This window comes from Talpa occidentalis, unplaced genomic scaffold (genome assembly GCF_014898055.3).
Source record: "Talpa occidentalis isolate TD23 unplaced genomic scaffold, MPIMG_talOcc4v2.1 talOcc4.9, whole genome shotgun sequence".
In the NCBI taxonomy this organism is placed as follows: domain Eukaryota; kingdom Metazoa; phylum Chordata; class Mammalia; order Eulipotyphla; family Talpidae; genus Talpa; species Talpa occidentalis.
The window spans coordinates 51,414,564-51,433,966 of record NW_023605305.1 but is presented as its reverse complement, the minus strand read 5'-3'; positions in this window follow the sequence as shown (position 1 = coordinate 51,433,966).

The window sequence follows — 19,403 nt, the reverse complement described above, 5'->3', positions numbered from 1 at the left end:
TGAGCAATTATCCCAAATGAACCTCCCGAAGTCTAAAGTATAGAAAATACTGGAACATGTATAACAAGAAAAAGAGATTAGAAAGAAGTTACAATTAAAAAGAACAAAATTTCCAAAATGTATGAAGAGGCCATGCTTCAGAATTTTAGGAGACAATACAAAGGGTAAATGGGATAAATTTTGAAGGTAACTAAGCACATGTATTCTTAAACATTAACAATCAAATACAAATCTTAGAATTAAAGATGTATCTTATTCACAGGAGAGAAAAATAAGTTAATTTCTCCAAAACAATAATAAGAGCATACATGGTGGAAAGATGTCTTTAAATTCCTGAAGAAGTACAACCACTAATATAGAATAATATGACAAGCTAAACTATAATTCTAAAATAAAAGTAAATAAAATTTCAGAAAAAGAAAATTTGAATTAGTTGTAAGATTTGCAATAGAAATACAATAGTAATCAAAAAAAATAATTGCAAACTTTATGACTGTACACATAGAAAATTCAACAAATCATTATGCTTGCTATTAGAATTCATACATCAGTTTTAATAGGAACAAGTTACATATGTTAATCATAAAAATTGTCTATCTAGGGCCTCCCCAGTGGCGCAGTGGTTGAGCGCTGGGTTGCGAAGCTGCCTGCAGCCTCTGCAGCACCGGTTCGATCCCCAGCTGCTCCCCGGCCACCGGAGGAGGGTCCCACATGGCGCGCAGACTGCCCCTGCTCCCCTCAGCAGTGTACTTCGGGGTCCTTCTGCCTGTTTTGCTCCCCGCTCTGGCTCTGGTGAATTCTCTCCCGCTCCCGCACTTCTGACTGTACCCAGTGCTTGTATAAATAAATAAATAAATATTAAAAAAAAAGTCTATCTAGAGCCTTAGAACAAATGATAAAAAAAAAAAGAAATATAAAGTATTTCTTTTTCTGTAGCATTTTAAAACCTCAAATATTTAGGAACAAAATTAAATAATTCCACTATCTCTGTATGTCCAGAAAACTATGAACATTATTGAGAGAAAAAAAATAAAACCTGAACAAAATACAGTTTTATTTTATTTAATCTTTGGGTTAAAAGACTCAATATTTAAATAACCTATTCATCTCTAAATGATCACAATATTATTTGAACAAATCACCTCTTATGCTATGCACTTTTCTTCATGCTTTTAAAAAGTTGACTTATTTCTGTTGCATAACAGCTCAATGACATGTGTTATTGCTATGCTAATCAACAAAAACAGTTACTAAATTGCAGTCACACTTTGCAAGATAATTGGTGATATATTGATTGTCAAACAATTGTATTTTTAATATCAGAAAATTACAATAGATGGAATAAATCCAAATATCCAACATTTTATAACATCAAAAAGCAGACATTCTCTTACTAAATTAAAATCTTCATTAATGGCTATTTGATAATATATATTTATGCTCATAATAATAAATGTGCAAATCTTTAGTCTTAGAAATTCCACTTAGAGCAATGAAGTATATATCAAAAAAATGACTGAATATGCCTTCCTAAAGAAATTCACTAAAACATTATTTATAATGGAAAATGGAGAGAATAAATTTAATCTCAGATTCTAATGGGTGACTAAGTAAATTAAGCTATATTTATTTCTTTTTTTTTTTAAAGATTTATTTATTTATGCATACAAGAGCTGGGGCACAGGCCAGAGATGCGGGGTTGGGGGGCGGGGATGGGGATGAGAGGACTTACCAGAGACAGAGTAGGGAACAGAACAGGCAGACTAACTGAAGTACACTGCTGAGGGGGGACAGTGGGAGAGACAGGAGAGATCTGCTTTGCCATGTGGGTTGCTCCCTGGTGGGCTGGGCATCAAACTCATGCTGCAGAGCCTTTGGATGGTGCGTTGCTTAACCCCTTGTGCCACCAGGGAGGCCCCACTATATTTATTTCTATGTTGATATAATGTGAGGTCTGATAAGGTATGCTTTGCATATGGGCGATATTTAACCCACAGCTAATATACTGAATGTAAGAAACTGAAAGCTTTTCCTCTAAGATCAGGATGTCAACTTCCACCACTACTGTTCAAAATAGTATTAGAAGTTCTAGTAAAGCAATTAGGCTACAGAAAGATATAAAATATGTCAAATCAGGAAAGAAGTAAAACTATCATCATTTATATATGGCATGATGATGTGCATAGGAGACACTGGAGATTCCATTAAAAACCTATTATAAACAAAAAGTACAGTAAAATGATAAGTTGTAGAATCAATATGCAGAAGTCAATTGCATGCCTATATGCAGACAACAAACCAGTAGAGAAAGAAATCAAGAAAGTAATCCCATTTACTATTTTATAAAAAAGTATTAAATACCTAGGAACACATTTAACAAAAGAAATAAAGGACCTATACAATGAAATCCATAAGGCACTGTTAAAAGAAATATAAGACACAGAGGAATGGAAATATATTCCCTGCCTATAGATTGAAAGAATTAACATTGTTAAAATGACTGTCTTACCCAAAACAATATAGAGAATCAATGCAACCCCTATTAAAGTTTTAATAGCATTCTTCAGAAAAATAGAACATATATAACTGAAATTCATATAGAACCCCAAAAGACCCTAATAGCCAAAGCAATACTAACAAAAAGGTGAATGCTGGTATGACACTCCCAGACTTCAAATTTGCTACAAAGCTATCGTAATCAAAGCAGTATGTTATTGGAATAAAAATAGACATACAGAACACTGCAATAGAAGGGAGAGCCCAAAAATAAACTCACACTTACATGAACCGTTAATCTGTTGTACAACAAAGAGGTCAATCATATACAATAGAGAAAGGAAGGTTTCTTCAATAAATTGTGTTGTAAAAACCTACAGCATACAGGTCCTCCCTGGTGGAGTAGGGGTTAAAGACAGTACTGTCAAGCTACTGCCAGCCACTGCAGCATGAGTTCCAACTCCTGGCCTGCCAGGGAGCTGACCCACATGGCACAGCAGACCTCTCCTGTCTTTCCCGCTGCTCCCCTCAGCAGTGGATTTCAGTAGATCTGCTTGTTCCGCTCCCCACTCTATCTAGTGAATCCTCTTCCCCATCCTGCACCTCGGGCTTACACCCCAGTTCTTGTGTGCATAAAAATAAATAAATCTTAAAAAAAAAAACCTACAGTGTACAACTTTATGCAAAAGGATGAAACTAGACTACTAGCTCAGGCCATAAATAAAAATTACATTTCTTAATCAAATTAATGTTGCAAACCAAGATTGCCTCATTAAAATATTAAACTAGAAAAAAAAATCTCCACTAGTTTGGAGGCATATATGTACTCCTTTATTCATTGCAGTACTATTTACAATAGCTAAGTTTTGGAAACAACATAAGTGACCAATAAGACATGAATGGATTAAGAAGATGGTGTATATATACATACAGACTACTATTCTGCTATAATTAAAAAATGAACTCCTGCCATTTTCGACAATGTGGATGTAACTGAAGAGGTATATGCTAAGTGAAATAATGAAAATAACAAATAATGGATGGTGTCAGTTATATGTGACAAATCAAGTTTCAGATAAAACCAAATTAATAACAAATTCCAAAAATCTGGCTGTAGAATTGAGGTTATCAAAAGGGGATAAGAGGTGAGGGAGCACAATGGGGTAAGGTTGAGGTCTCCAGATGCCTTTCTGGTGGATGTGGTGTGTTAACATACACCTGAATTATATAGTGTTGAAACCAGTTACCTCAATTAAAAAAAAAAAAGAACAAAACCCTCAAAATATACCTTAATTTTTACAAAGTTAAAGAATGTACATTATATAGTACAGTCTTTGTGAAAGTATATGAGCATTTATATTTTCAAATAAGTCCATTTCATTCACCCTCCTGAATTATACACTCTTTTTTTGATATGGTTTCCATCATCTGAATGAACCAACTTAATAAAGAAATACTCAAGGGTTAGGGTTTCTCAGCTTGGGTTCTCTTTAATGAGTTTGACTCTCAGATATGCAATTATTAGTTTCATGCAAATTTCTTCAACAATACGGTTTTGCACTCAGAAGTATGGCTTGTTCCAGCAATAAATGACTCATTTAAATATTATTACCATGTTGTCTGAACAATTCACTGAAAAGTCATTAATATTATTAGATTATTGAATTTGATTTTTAGTTCTTCATAAAGCATTTCTGAGATAGTATCCTGGTAATGCATGTTCTAGTTCTAATTTTATCAATAGAAACCACAGGCTAAACTCTCATAAGGTGGAAAAAATATGCATGACAATGATGTGATTTATAAGATACATAATAAAACATACTTGTATAATGAAATTACCTATATACTCAGCGAAATTGACAAGATGCTCTGATAAGTTGAACTGACTTATAAAAACTTATAAAACAAAAATTACCTTTTTCCCTGAATATATTTTGTCTGTGCCCACCAACTAAACTAAGCACCAAATAATTACACTGTGCTGTATTTTATTCAGTGATTATATACAGAAAACTCTCATCAAAATGTGTACTGTTTACAGAGACTATAAAAAAGAAAAATAGGAAGTAGAGACTAAGTTAAAAGTACCACTTAATTTTACTTAAAACAGATCTTTTCAGTTTAGAACATCATGACTAAATGAATACTATGTGTTATTGATTAATTCAGTCAGAAAATGCATTAAGTTATGACTAAATTATAATCAAACTTTCCTTTGCCTTCCCTTTAGGTATTTCATCTAACTTTAATTTTTGTTTTGTAATTCCAAACCTGAGGAGCAACCTAATTAGTGAGTTAGGTATGTGTTTTAATTATATAGTTGGAAACTTCTTATTGTTACTATTGTGTATTGTTTTCAGAAATTACCAAAAAAGTTAAGAAAAACAAAATAAAAATGACATCAGAAATAATCTTGGATTTTAAAGTTGCATGAAGAAGCAAACTAAAAGCAAAATAAAGCATTATTTTTCAAGTAATTGTCTTTTTTTATGGAAATTATCCTCTGTAGAGGACAATTTGGAACTCACAAAAAAAGAGTACCTGTAAAAAAAAAAATCCATCAAATTAGAAAAGATGGGACTTAACTCTCTGATTGTATGCTTTTTGTTTAATGAAAGATGTAAAACATAAACCTTTTTTAAGCATTACAGGTTTGATTACAGATTAACGTATCTAGTGATTAATTACACAGGTCAAGTTTAGATCAACACTGAATCAGACATTCTATCCTTAAAATGTGTTTGACCCATACCCTAATATATATATATATATATATATATATATATATATGTTTATATTATATATATGTGTTTATATTATATATATATATGTTTGAATCAAGACATCTTAATGTCAGTTAATTCACTGACAATCAGATAATATAGGTAAATACTGAGTCATGCTTGCAAGGGTTTTGTTTACATTTTTTTAAGATTTATTTTATTACTTTATACATACAAGAACTGGGGTGTAGGCCAGAGGCGTGTGGGGTGGGGTGGTGAGAGCATTCTCCAGAGACATAGTGAAAGCAGAGCAGAAAGATCTACTCAGATACACTCCTGAGAGGAGCAGTGGGCGAGACAGGAGAGGTCTCCTGCACCATGTGGCTTAGCTCCCTGGCCTGAGATTGAACTCAGGCCACAGTGGCTGGTGATAGCTTGATAGCACTGAAACTTTAACCCCTGAGCCACCAGGGAGGCCCTACATTAGTTTGTTTTTTATTGGACTTTTCATAGATGGAAATTTATATAATATGTTTAACATATGCATGCTAAATAATATAAACAAGTAATAATGTGAGGTTGTATTTATAAGGATTTATTTAGATAAAGGAGGTTGGAGGATGTGTTAGTTGCTTAGGATTGCCATGATGAAATATCACTAACTAGGTGACTGAGAACAACAGAAATTTATTGTCTCCAAGTTCTGGAGGCTAGAAATCCAAGATCAAGTATTGCAGGGTAATAATCCCTCTGGATTCTGTAGGGGGAGAATCCTTCCTTATCTCCTAATCTCTAGTGTTTTGCCAGAAATTCTTGGCATTCCTGGGTTTAGAGAGTGTCACCTCAACCTCTGTCCCCATTGTGGCATCCTGTTCTGTTCTGTGAGTCTGTGTCTCTGTGTCTCTTCCTTTTCTAATAAGAACATGAGTCAAAATAGATTAGGAGCTCATCCTTTTCCAGTATGATCTAATCTTAACTGATTACATCTGCAATGACCCTATTTCTAAATAGGTCATGTTCTGAGGCATTGGGTTTAGAATTTCAAATTATATTTTTTTGTAGAACTCAATTTAACCCATATCATCAGGAATTAAGAACACTCACATCAGTTAAAATATTTTAAAGGTGAATAGCAGGATATTTAGGATCAATTTATAAGAATAAAAATTGTGATTAAATTATGACAAAGACATATTAAATTCCATACCTAAGGATATCTAATTAGTAACCTGAGACTAAAATTGACTTTTTAAGATTTCTTCAAGTTCCCTTTCTACTAACCTACGTGGGTTCCCATCAACAATGATATACCAGATATACAGAAAAACTTCACCCCACTCCATGTTTAGTTGACTTTTACTTTTTTTCTTTCATTTAATTGAATTATTGCATTCTAAGACTAATGCATTTTTAGTTAATGCTTCATATATTTTTATTTATTTTTTTAAGATCTATTTTTTATTTATGCATACAAGAGCTGGGGTGTAGGCCAGAGCTATGTGTGAGGGGTTAAGATGATTCACCAGAGACAGAGTGGGGATCAGAACGGGCAGATTGACTGAAATACAATGCTGAGGGGAGCAGGAAGCAAAACAGGAGAGGTCTGCTGTGCCATGTGGGTTAGTTCCCTGGCCGGGGATCAAACTTGGGTTGCAGTGGCTGCCAACAGCTTCAGAGTGCTGAGACTTTACCCTTTGCACCACCTGGGAAGCCCCCATTTTTATTATTTAAATGTTAATAGCTTTATTCCTAAGGGCCAGAGGCTGTGAGCAGGAGACTGGACTGAAGAGAACTGTGCCTCAGGAAGATGTACCAGGTGCACCAAATTGAGGTCATCCCAGAGAAGGAAAACTGAGTAGAAGTTTGTTTCAGTCCTCCAGACTTAAGTAGAGAAGGCCAGCATTATAAAAGGAATAAGAAAGAAGTAGAAATGTCAAAAGGTTAAATCTTAGAACCTGCTAGATGTAGATGTCAAGCGAGAGAAAGGAAATTAATCTGAAGGAGTGGTAGATGGTGATACCCCAGTAGAAATAAGGCATTAGTCCTCAAAGTGTGGTTCCTGGGTTAGACGCACCAACATCACCTGAAAATAGTTAGAGAAATCAGTCTGGGCTCAGCAATCTCTGCTTCAGAAATTCTGCCAGGAAATTCTGATGTGCTCTCACATTTAAGAGTGAAGACTGAAATAGGCTTTTTTTTTTTCGGTGTAAGTGTATGGTCCATAGAGGAAATATCTGACAGACTGTAAGAGACAGGGGATTGGAATCCAGAAGAAAGAGTAGCTGGGCTGTGTGGTCACTTGGTGCAGGCGAGAGTCTAAGGAATGTTTTGATAAAGTAGAGGGCCTGGGGCAACTTTGGAATTACTTCGGTGTGATTTTTCTTTAGAAGTAACAGAAATTGCTTGAGACAAACTTAAGTAAGAGAAGACAGTAGGGTAAGGTAAAAAGTATCAGGCTTTTCTGCCCTCCCGCCATTAGGATAGATGACGGTCCCGAATGCATGCCCGATGGCGGGCACCTAGAGTAGGGTGTGGGCATAGGTAGATGGGATTCACCTGGGCTGAGACTGGGCTTTTAGGAGCGGTGTCATGGGGATGCCAGCAGGAGCAGAGAAAGAAGCAGAGAAGCGGAAAAGCAGAACTGAGAGAGAGAAGCAGCAGAGAGAACATGAGAGAAGGCCGGAGAGCCCAGATAGAGTGAAGACTTGCTGGGGGCTGGAAGTCCTGTCAGCCTCCTGGCCGCCCAGCACCCCTGCCTGCCATGTGCCTGGTAAATCCCAATAAAAGCCTACAAAAGCCACTGAGGGCTCCAGGACTAGAACTCCTTCTTTACCTGGTCTGCTGGATCAGGAAAACCTGCCCTGTGCCCATATCCTGCCCTTACAAGACATTTATGGGAAAGATGTTGAAGCAGCTCTGGAACTTGAGGCTAGAGTCTACCTGGACCTCATGAAGAACTGACACCAGAACTGGGCAATGGTGAGAAAGCAGGAAACTTCTCTTCTCTTTCTTCCCTTTCTCTCCCTGCTTCCTTCCACTTTTCCCCCCAGCCTGTCTTTCTCTCCTTCCTTCCCTCTCCCATTTAATTGATATTTTAAAGTAGGATTTTGAACTTCAAAGGCATATATGTTATTATTGTGCTTTACCACAGAATTCTTTTAAAAATGTCAGTTTTCTTACCTGTGAAATGAAGAGAATAATAATAGGTGATGATTTCCTAGAGAGCTAAATAAAATTACACATTGTCAAGTTGAGTTAGGAGTGGGTAAGAACACTTAAATAATGAGTATATTGGGTATTTGCATATATTACATGATATTATTAATGACATAAATTTATTTATATAATACACTTTTATATGTATTTATATATAATAATCACATATTTCAATGCCTTGTTTTTTATATAACAAGTTTATATTAAGATATAATTCACATACCATACAACTCCTACATTTGAAGTGTGCAATTTAGTGGTTTTTAATACATTTGCAGAACTGTGCAGCCATCACCACATTCAATCTTAGAACATTCGAACACCCCTACAAATAAATCTAGTATCTAGAAATAGTCACTTGCCATTTCTCCCTAATTTCCCCAGCCCTAGGCAATCACTATCTACTCTGTCTCTGTTGATCTGCTTATTTCTGATATTTCGCATAAATCGAGTAATATGTGTTATTTTGTGACTGTCTTCTTTTAATTGGTTTTCAAGGTTTATTCCTGATGTGACCTGTATCAGTACATTGTTACTTTTTTATGACTGAATTATATTCCCTTACACAGATATATTTCATTTTTGAAATCAGTTTATCAGTTGATTGAAATGTGTTTTTTCTACTTTTGGTACAATTCTACTATGATCTTGTTTTGTGTGGTTGTGATTTCATTTCTCTTAGGTATATACCTTGGTGTGGAATGGCTAGGTTACCTATTTATTTTAACTTTCTAAGGAGTTTTTGGGCTATTTTTAAAGTAACTGCGTCATATTACATTCTAACTAGCCATATGTGATGGTTGGAATGTCTCCATATCCTTGAAAAGTCTTGTTATTAGTGACCTATTTTGAATGTAGAAAATGTAATATATGAGAAAAGGCATCTAACTGTGGCATTGAATTGGATTTCCCTAATGGCTCATGATACTGAGAAGAATTTTATGTGTTTATTTCCATTTGTATATTTTATTTGGGGAAATTTTTATTCATATCTTGTGACCATATTCAACTGACTAATTTGTCTTTGTTACTGATTTAGTTTTTTATATATCCTAGAGATTCTTTGTTTGATTTGCAAATGATCTCTCTGTGCTGTCTTTTTAATTTCTTGATGGTAGCCTTTGAAGTACAAACATTTTAGAATACATGAGGTGCAATTTATTGACAATTTTCTTTAGTTGTTTGTGCTTTTGACATGATATTAGTGCAGGCTTCCCATAGCCTAGTGTTACAAAGACTGCTCTCTCTTAATCATTCTACTAAAAAGAGGCCACTATGTTGATCAAATATCCCACTTTTGGTTTTGCTTATTTTTCTCTATTTCTCAATTTCAATTTCATTAACTTTACTGAAATTTTTATTCTTCATTCTTCTGCTTATTTTAGGTTTAATATACTCTACCTCAAGTCTTAAGTTGAAAGATTAGATGATTCTTCTAATATCTTTCCTTTTTTATTCTCATACATTCATTAATTAAAATACATTCATTAATTAAAAATTTCTTTAATTCTTTGAAAACATTTTTAAGATTACATTGAAGTATTCATTAAGTTCAACATCTGCACCCTTTTATCACCATTTTCTGTTGGCCTACACTTTTTCCCCCAAATATGGATTCCTTTTTATTATTCTCTGCAGGTCTCAAAATTAATAGTGGAAAACTAGGCATTTTAGATAATATATAGTCTCATTTGGAAAATGAACCCTTTCTCCTGGGGCCTGTTGTACTTGTCTGCTTGTTTAATAGTGATTTGGCTGGGGATATTTTAGTGAAGTCCAACACAATGTGAAGCCACCGATGTAGCTTCTCACAATATCAAGTCTTGGGCATATGCATAATTACGCAGTGATAACAGTGATTTTAGCAGTGTTCTCTGTGGCTGACTCTCTTTCCCTGGTTTCTACTTTCATTTGTTTGTCTCTATTGGTTTCATATCCATCTGTTAGACTTCACTAATTTCTGGATAATTGCTCTATTGTTGTATTGTTTTCCACAGTGCCCTGGGGCATAAATTGTTCCACAAGCCAATTCAATCAGTATTGCATACTCTCTGCCTGGGTAGTTTTTGAGGTCTACCTGAGCATGTTCTGACTCTAGGTAGTCTCTTCTTAGCTGTGTCTCTGCCTGTTTTCCTCTAAGATAGCTGTTGTGTTATTTAGTTTGTTCTGAAGAAACTTTCCATCTTCTCTTCCATGATTGCCACCAAAATCTCCTCTGTTTTCAATAATACCATTAGGTTTGATCATTCCCAGCCTCTGCACAAAACAAAATCAGTTCTCTTAACCTTGCTACTTTCTGTTCTAATGAATTATTGTTTCTCTCTAAGGAAGAAGTTTCTAAGCTGGGGTTGAGGACAGCACTTCATTTCTCTTAGGTTACACTTCTGATTTGTAAATGGGGTACAGTGCAAAGTGGCCATCTCTGGTTTTCCCAGTTTGTCTGTCTCAGGGTAGGTTATCCAATTGACCAGTTAATTGAAACACTCCGGGGAAATGAGGACCCTAGTTTTCTCAGTCTCCCAGAGGTGGACTAAAGATCCTACCATAGTTTTGTAATTAAGGAGAAGGGTTTTCAGACTTCTTACCTACATTTGTCTGAAAATCAGCTGCCCTGAAACACAGCCAAGTGTGATGATAAATACTAGAGACCTGACATTAGGCCTGACTCAGGGATAATTCAGAACACTTCACTGGGATTTGAGGAGGAAAGAAGCCCTGTATTCTTGGGCACACACCTACCTGGAGTGGAGCTTCTGTCGTATTGAGACAAAGGTTAAGGGCAAAAACTTGTGTAGTTCAAGTGCCACCTATTCTCTGTTCTTGGCAAGGCTTAGAAGATTTTGTTGAACAAATATTTCTTAGTTATATGGTCTAAAGATAATTTCCAAAGATATTAAATGACTACCTTTCAAGTAAATTTTATAAGTTATGAGTGCTTCACTAAGGAGAAGGTCCTTAATATCTTTTATGTTGCTATTTCAGAGGTAAAATTCTCTTCAACCCATTTTTAAATGTTTTTCTAAAAATGAAATTTTCTCCAATATATCTTAAGATTAAATTCTTCTTTTTTCAAAAGGAGCTGTCAAATTGAGTAAGATTTAAAATTGAAATATAAAGTTGTCAAAAGTCCCTCTCAGGAATTATTTTTCAAAATAATAAAATTTCTTTTGAAGTACAATGGAGTTGCTAATGGCAACCCAATAATTTCACTAAGAACTACTAGAAAATCTAGATAATTTTAAAAATTAACTGCTTAAAGTGTCATATATGGAAGCAACAAAGATTAGGGATGCAAGGTTTTGAAATGGTAAAGTAATGTCTATCTGGTCATTTTCAGATTCTGTAGATTGAACCCATAGAATCTACACCTTATCTAGGCAGAGATATGTTAATGAGGAGCAGAAAATTCATCAGTACCTTTGGCTGGAGAGAAAAAAATTAGACATTGAGGGGCAAACTAAGTAGAAAGGAAATCAAACCTGACATATAATTGCCTTTCTTTTAAGAAAACTGTCTTTTCAAGTTGCGAAAGTCACACCACAGAGAATAAGTTTTTTCAACCAGTTTTTGTAAATTAGCGAGCTCGCTCTCTCTCGCGTGCGCTCGCTCTCTCTCTCTCTCTCTCTCTCTCTCTCTCTCCAGATATCTATCTCTATTGATCTACCTATCCAGTCATTCATCTATTATCTATCCGAAGTTTGATCTGTATATTGCTCTATATAAAATAACAAAGATGTTACATATGCATAATAGCAAAATCTAAAACTGAATTTTCTAGAAGAAAATATAGGTGAACTTTGATTGGGCAAAGATATTTTGGATATAATAGGAAAAGCATGATCTACAAAGGTACAAATAGATAAATTACACTTTATCAAAATTGAAAATTTCTGTTCTTTGAAAGAAAATTTCTGTTCTGTTCTTTTTAGAGAATGTAAACGATAAGTCCCACGCTGGGCTAAAACATTTTCAAAACTTATATAGAAAACTGATATTTAAAATAAGAAAGAACTCATGAAATTTAATAAAGAAATCAATTTAATTAAAATTGTGCAAAGTATTTGAATTAACACTTCACCATAAAGTCACATGGATGGCAAATATACCATGAGAAGACGGTCATTAGTCATTCCAAAAATGCACATTTATACCAAAATGAGATATTACTGCACACATTTTAGAATATCTCAAATTTGAGATATGGACAATATCAATACTGATGGTAGTGTTAAGAACTGGAACTCTCATACACTGCATGTGGAATGTAAAATGGTAAATTCACATTAGAAAACAATTTCTTTGACATCAAAAGTGATGATAATAATAAAGGAAAAATAACCCAGCCAACATTAAGATTATGATTTCTGTTCACCCAAAGGTATACTATTAAGAGAATAAAAAAGGAACATCACACAATAGTAGATGATATTTGCAATCCATATATATGTTAAAAAATTGTTTTGAAAAATAAAAGCACCCTACAAATCACTAAGAAAAAGACAACGTGCAAGTGATTTAACTTGCAATTATAACAAGGACCTCAAAAAAGCCCCCCCAAAAGCCATGAAAACATGCAGCACTTCATTAACTTAGCTATCATGGAAATTCACAACATAAGACTGATAAATAGCCATGGAATGATAAAAATGAAAAGGAAGGCAGTTAATGTAATGCTTTGGTGTGACTGTTCAGCAACTAGAGCTCACATAAGATGTTGGCTGAAACTAATTTTTTATAACTTTTGGAAAAAATTGTTTTCATTAAAGTTGAAGATAACTCTTAGGTATACACCCATAAACAAAGTATATACATGTTCACTGAAAGACACATTAATGGTATAGAATTTGTAGCAACCTATATTTATAATAACAGTACAGTAGATAAATAAATGTGGGGCTATGCATACAGTGGAAACAATGAGAACAAATATGCAAAAATGAAAATGAAGAAATCATTGCTACATGTAACTGCAGAGAATAATTTCATAAGAAGACTAATGAAAAGGGATCCAGAGATAAGAGTATATATTATATGGTTCCATTAATATAAAAAGTGGAAGACCTAATGTATAAAATAAGGAATGTGATGGGCAAAATTCTAAGATGATCCAAGGGTTCACCCCCATTGTTATATTTGTACCATAAAATCCCTCACTTTTGATTGTCGGCAGGGCTTGTGAATAAGACTTGAGTATTCTTATGACTAGGTTATGTTAAATAAATGGAGATATGGACAATATCAATACTGATGAGAGTGTGAAAAACTGAAACTCTCCTACACTGAATATGAATCAGTGGTGAAGTAATGTCTATCTGGTTAAATGGAGATGGTGCAGGCATAATAAAAGTCTCTGATGTGGTGAGTTTGAATTAATCAAAAGCAAGACTATACTCAAGGAGCCTGACCTAAATCAGATTAGCTCCACAGAATAGAGGTTAGACCTTTGTAAAGCAGACTGCTTAAAGAGACAAGCCATTGTTTTGTGAACTGCCTATGGAAAAGGTCATGGTCCTGGGGTCTGAGAAAGGCCCCTACAAGGTGAGAATTAGGCCTAGCTGACAGCCAGTCAGAAAGCAATGACATTAGTCCTATCACCACATACAACATGACCTTGAGCAACAGAAATCACAGCCAACAACTTGACTATAGCCTGATGCAACTCTGAACACTGGATCCAGCTAAATATACCCAAAATTCTGACCCCCACCCAATTATGAGATAAATATGTATTGTTTATCAGCAATGAATTTATGTACCTAGTTACACAGAAACATAAAACTAGTACACAAAGTCAGGACAGTGGTTTCCCTTGGTGACAGGAGTCAATGACTGGGAAGAGAATCTAATGGAGCTTCTGAAATATTGGTAATATATTTCTTAACCAGGGTGTTGAATTTATAAAATTCCATCAAACTAGACACTAGACAGTTAAGACATACTGTACAGTCCAAAAGAATACTCTACTTCAACAAAAAGTTTAGACTAAAATAATGAAAACAGATTGTCATCAACACATTTGTATTTATGCAAAATAATTTATTGAATGTGTGGATCAAGTTATATATTCAATAATTCCTTTAATTTAGTAATCCTATTCCTAACATATTGTATTTCCCTTAAACTTTTCCTGAATATTTTCAGTCCTGTCACCATTTTTCTCTTTCTCTCTCCTTTTTTCTTTTTTGGTCCTGTCTTAATTTGTATTCTTTCTTTCTCCAAAATAAGGAAAAAAAAATTAAATGAAGAAAAGAACCACAACTAAATTCTGGTTGGAATTTCAATACTCCTATGTTTTTTTTTTTTTGGTTTTTTTTTTAGTATTTATGCACACAAGAGCTGGGGTACAGGCCAGAGGCATGGGGATGAGAGGATTCACCAGAGACTGAGTGGGGAGCAGATCAGGCAGAGTGACTGAAATACACTGCTGAGGGGAGCAGCTGGTAAGTAAGACAGGAGAGGTCTACTGCATCATGTGAGTAGATCCTTGGCTTGGGATCAAACACATGCTCCAGTGGCTGTGAATAACTTCATAGGTTGTGTCTTCACCATTTGTGCCACCAGGGAGGCCCTCAATACTCCTGTGTTTTATAATACACTTTTTTTTTTGTTAAGCACAAATTAACACTAATGCAAATCCATTTGAACTTTGCCACCTATTGATGCTATTTGGAAATAGCTCAAAGAAGCTTCATGTGAAAGGGAGCTACTTTACATTCTTGGCTCTAAGTAACCTTGCCCCCTATCCTTTTGAATGCTTTATTAACAAAACATAGATTCTCCATTTTCTACTTCTTACTAGCCAGTGTAATATTTTTTGCTACTTTATTATGATATCTTTATTACAAAAGATATTATACATTCAGTGTTAATTTTCTAATATTGAATAATTTTTCCCTTTTGCTTTCATGTATTACAAAAAAGTACACTATATTCTAGGAGATGATAAGTTTATACCATATTATACTCTAAGATGATCATATATCTGAAATTTTGATAGACATTTTTCAACCTTAGCATTCACAATACAATAAAGCATATTAGTCATCACTTGTCTGTTTGGTCCACATTGACTATCCGACAGTCAAGGTCAAATTGATGGAAGGGAAAATACTGAAAATACTCTCCCCAACCCACTGTTTTGAATATTCATCAATTTTTACTGACAGATTGGGCATGAAGGCAGAGTATCACCCTTTCCTATCAATGGGTTGGTTGGTTGTATTCATGATATTTAAGTACTAATATTCTATCCCAAAATTATAAAACAAGTAGCATATAACAGAAGCAGAGATTTTAAAGGATGCCATTCTAAATCCTCTATAAATTCCTGGTCAAAATTTGGGTTGGAAGTGCCTACCTGGTGGTGCAAAGAGTTAAGTCTCAGCAATATGAAACTATTGGCAACCAATGCAGCATGAGTTTGATCCCTGGCCAGGGAGCTGACCCACATGGCGCAACAGACCTCTCCTGTTTCACCCACTATTCCCCTCAACAGTGTATTTCAGTCCGCCTGTTCTGCTTTCCGCTCTGTCTCTGGTGAATCCTCTCATCCCCTCCCACACATACCTCTGGCCTACACCCCAGCTCTTGTATGCATAAATAAATAAATCTTAAAAAAAATTGAGTTTAGAAGACTTGTATATATACATAGATAATAATAGCCAAATTTTGAATTATCAATGCCTTTAAATACTGAATATATCAGGTTTTAGTTTCTTCTTTAAAAAAATAAAATCAGTTGCTGGTGCCTTTGTGATACACATTAGCCCTTCATCTAAATAAAAAATCCTTAGTTATTTTAACTCATCACAATATATATAAGAATACCCAAAGAATAGAAGGAAATATGAAGAAAACTCACCTTTTTAAAAACAAAATTCTTTCCAATTTAATAGGAATATATATGGATATATATGTATATATATACATACAATTATGTTTTTAAAGATGTATTTTATTTATGCATTTGAGAACTGGCGTCTAGGCCAGAGGTAGAAGGGGTGAGAGAATTCACCAGAGACAGAATGGGAAGTAGAACAGGCAAAGCTATTAAAATACACTGCTGAGGGTGCAGTGGGTGAGACAGGAGAGGTCTGCTGCTCCATGTGGGTTAGCTCCCTGGCTGGGGATTGAACTCATGCCCCAGTAGCTGGTGATGGCTTGATAGCACTGAGACTTTAACCCCTATGCCAACAGGAAGGACCCTGAATATTCAGCTTTTTGAAAAATAACAGTAAATGTTGACAAATGTACCTCTATCACTATAATTTAATGATAGCTTATTCAAAATTGAATCTATGTATTGTTTTCTGAGGATGTCTTAGTTGGTGCAGGTTGCTATAAAAACATATCCTAAAATTCATGATTTAAACAGCAAATATTTATTTCTCATAGTTCTGGAGATTATAATCTGAGGTTTTATAAGTGCCAGTGTGGTTGATTTCTGGTGAGAGTCAACTTCTTGGTTTGTAGACAGTTTCCTTGGTTTTACATTCTTATGTTGCCAAGAGAGTTATCTTTCTTAAATCTCATAAGATTGTTAATTCCATTCATTAGGGCTTCTTCCTCAATATCTAAGTCTTTCCCAAAGACCCTACTTCCAAACACTCTCACAATGGAGATTCGACTTTAACATATGAATGTGGGGGAAACATTCAGTTCATATTTGCTCATCATTGTGTTAAATAGATTTTTTTGTTTTGTTTGTGGAGAAGTCTTTGACCCAATATTTGGGGAAAATAACAAACTAAATCCATCTTTGAGGCCTCTCTGCTGCAAATGATCATATACAGTCTTTGTGGCATAGTTAAATTAAGAAACATTTTTTTAAGGTCCTAAGTAGAATTTATTACAGATTTTTATTTATTTATTTTTTATTTTTATATTCCCCATACAATTGGGACCCCCTTATTTTGACCCCAATCCCTCCCCTCCCTGCCCCCCACCCCCCATAGAGCATCTCTGGTTCATAGTTGTTTGTTGATTTTGATTTTTACTTTAATTAAGAAACATTTTTAAAATAATGTATGTACTTCTGTTTTTCCTTGTACACCAATAAAATTCTGTTATAAATGAACTCAACCATTGCCCAGAACACACTTTTGCATTCAATGGTTTATGCTATTACTTTTCAAACCATGTTCCGAAGAACACAGGAATTCTGTGAAGCATTTCTTTGGTTTCTAGGGAAAAAAGCATGTTCACAATGTTTATGTTTAATTTATATCAAATCTGTCATCTCAGACTATGTCTCAATATCACCACTAAAGCTGAGCTTCTAAGGCATAAAAAATTGCCCAGCAGGGTTACTGAATTCCAAAAGTTTAAGAAGCATTGGTGCAGATGATGAAAGCTAGAAATCCCAGTTCTAATTTTAGCTTTGCCACTGAATGCACTATTTGAAATAACTGATTTTCTTTGTAATTTTTATATTTATAATTAGAAAAAGACCCTTTTGTCCCACAGTTTTACAAATAACATTTATTGACATTTATTAGTAAATTATTGTGTATGTCAAATAAATATTGACTAATAACTGATTATAAAGCACTTAGTAAATGGAAGTCAATATGTAAACACATATTAAAGCCATTACAAAGAAGAGGAAAATGAGCATGTAAACATTATATGACAAGAAAAGGCAAGTAATATTCAAAGTTGCTGTCATATTTCATAATTAAAGCAAAAATATATACTGGCAACTTTATTTAATGTTTGCCTAAGTGAAACATTAAACATTTTTTAGAGACATTAATTTATATAGCACTTAGATAAATCATATTTTTGCTTTCTAATGGATAATAATGCTAGCAGTAATCATATGCTACATTTACATAATGCATATCTTTTAATGTTCTGAGGTGCTTTTACAACATTGATCTCATTTTTCTTTTGATGACATTATTATGAGGTAAGCAGTACATACAACTCAGTAGTAGATGTAAAACACAGAACACAGTATAGATAATCACAAAAGAAAAGTATTCAACCCACACAAAAAATGCTAATTTAACAGTTACTTTACATTAGAAAAACATATGAAATGCACAGAAAATATTGTGTACATTTACGACAGCAACTATTTGTATTAATCCATAACTCATTTCAATTGTGTGCTCACTCTGTGTTCAGGTATCACTTGCTGTTTTACATATATATTTTCCACACATAAATTGATCTTGTATTTATTATTTTATATTTGACATTCACAGGTAGATTTCATACTATATTATTACTATATATTCAAAATTCTTAAGTCTTTCAAACTTGCTCAAATTCTGTTCTAGTTTGATGTCAAATTTACATTGTGAATATTCTTTTGATATGTAAGTGCAGAGCAAAAATAGATAAGAATCACATTAAAAATTAGGAAAGATTTTTTTAATAATATTGTTTTTTTATAGGCCATTGCATAATAGAAAAATGCAGCAGTATGTCAGACTGTTGCCTCAAAATTTTTAGACTCCAGAATATATATATATGTCATTTATCACTCAAGACATAACATAATTGAACCAGATTCTTCACTTAACCCTACAATGTGCATGAAGTTTCATTACAATGATTTGGTTTAAAAAGCAAACAAACAAACAAACAAACTGTGAAGAAAAACTCACAGGAATAAGATTTGTATAAATTCCCATCGGTAGAGAAGCTAGTTTTATTCAAATAGAAATTTGCAACCCAATATTGGGTTTGAAATCAATTTAGAATGACATAATCTGTGCTTTTAAAATATAACAATATTATATCACATGTGAATCTGCATATGTTTTGTTTCGTGAAGTTTGTTTTCTGGATATGTATAAAGGCTCATAAGCAATTACATAATAGGTGAAAATGAAAATTACTTGATTTTTGTTTGTTTCTGTCAAAGTTTGCAAGGTTGTGGAAAAGAGTTAACTATGAAAAGTTTGTAACAAATCTGGACATGTCACTTTCTTCTTAATAGAAATATCTAGGGGC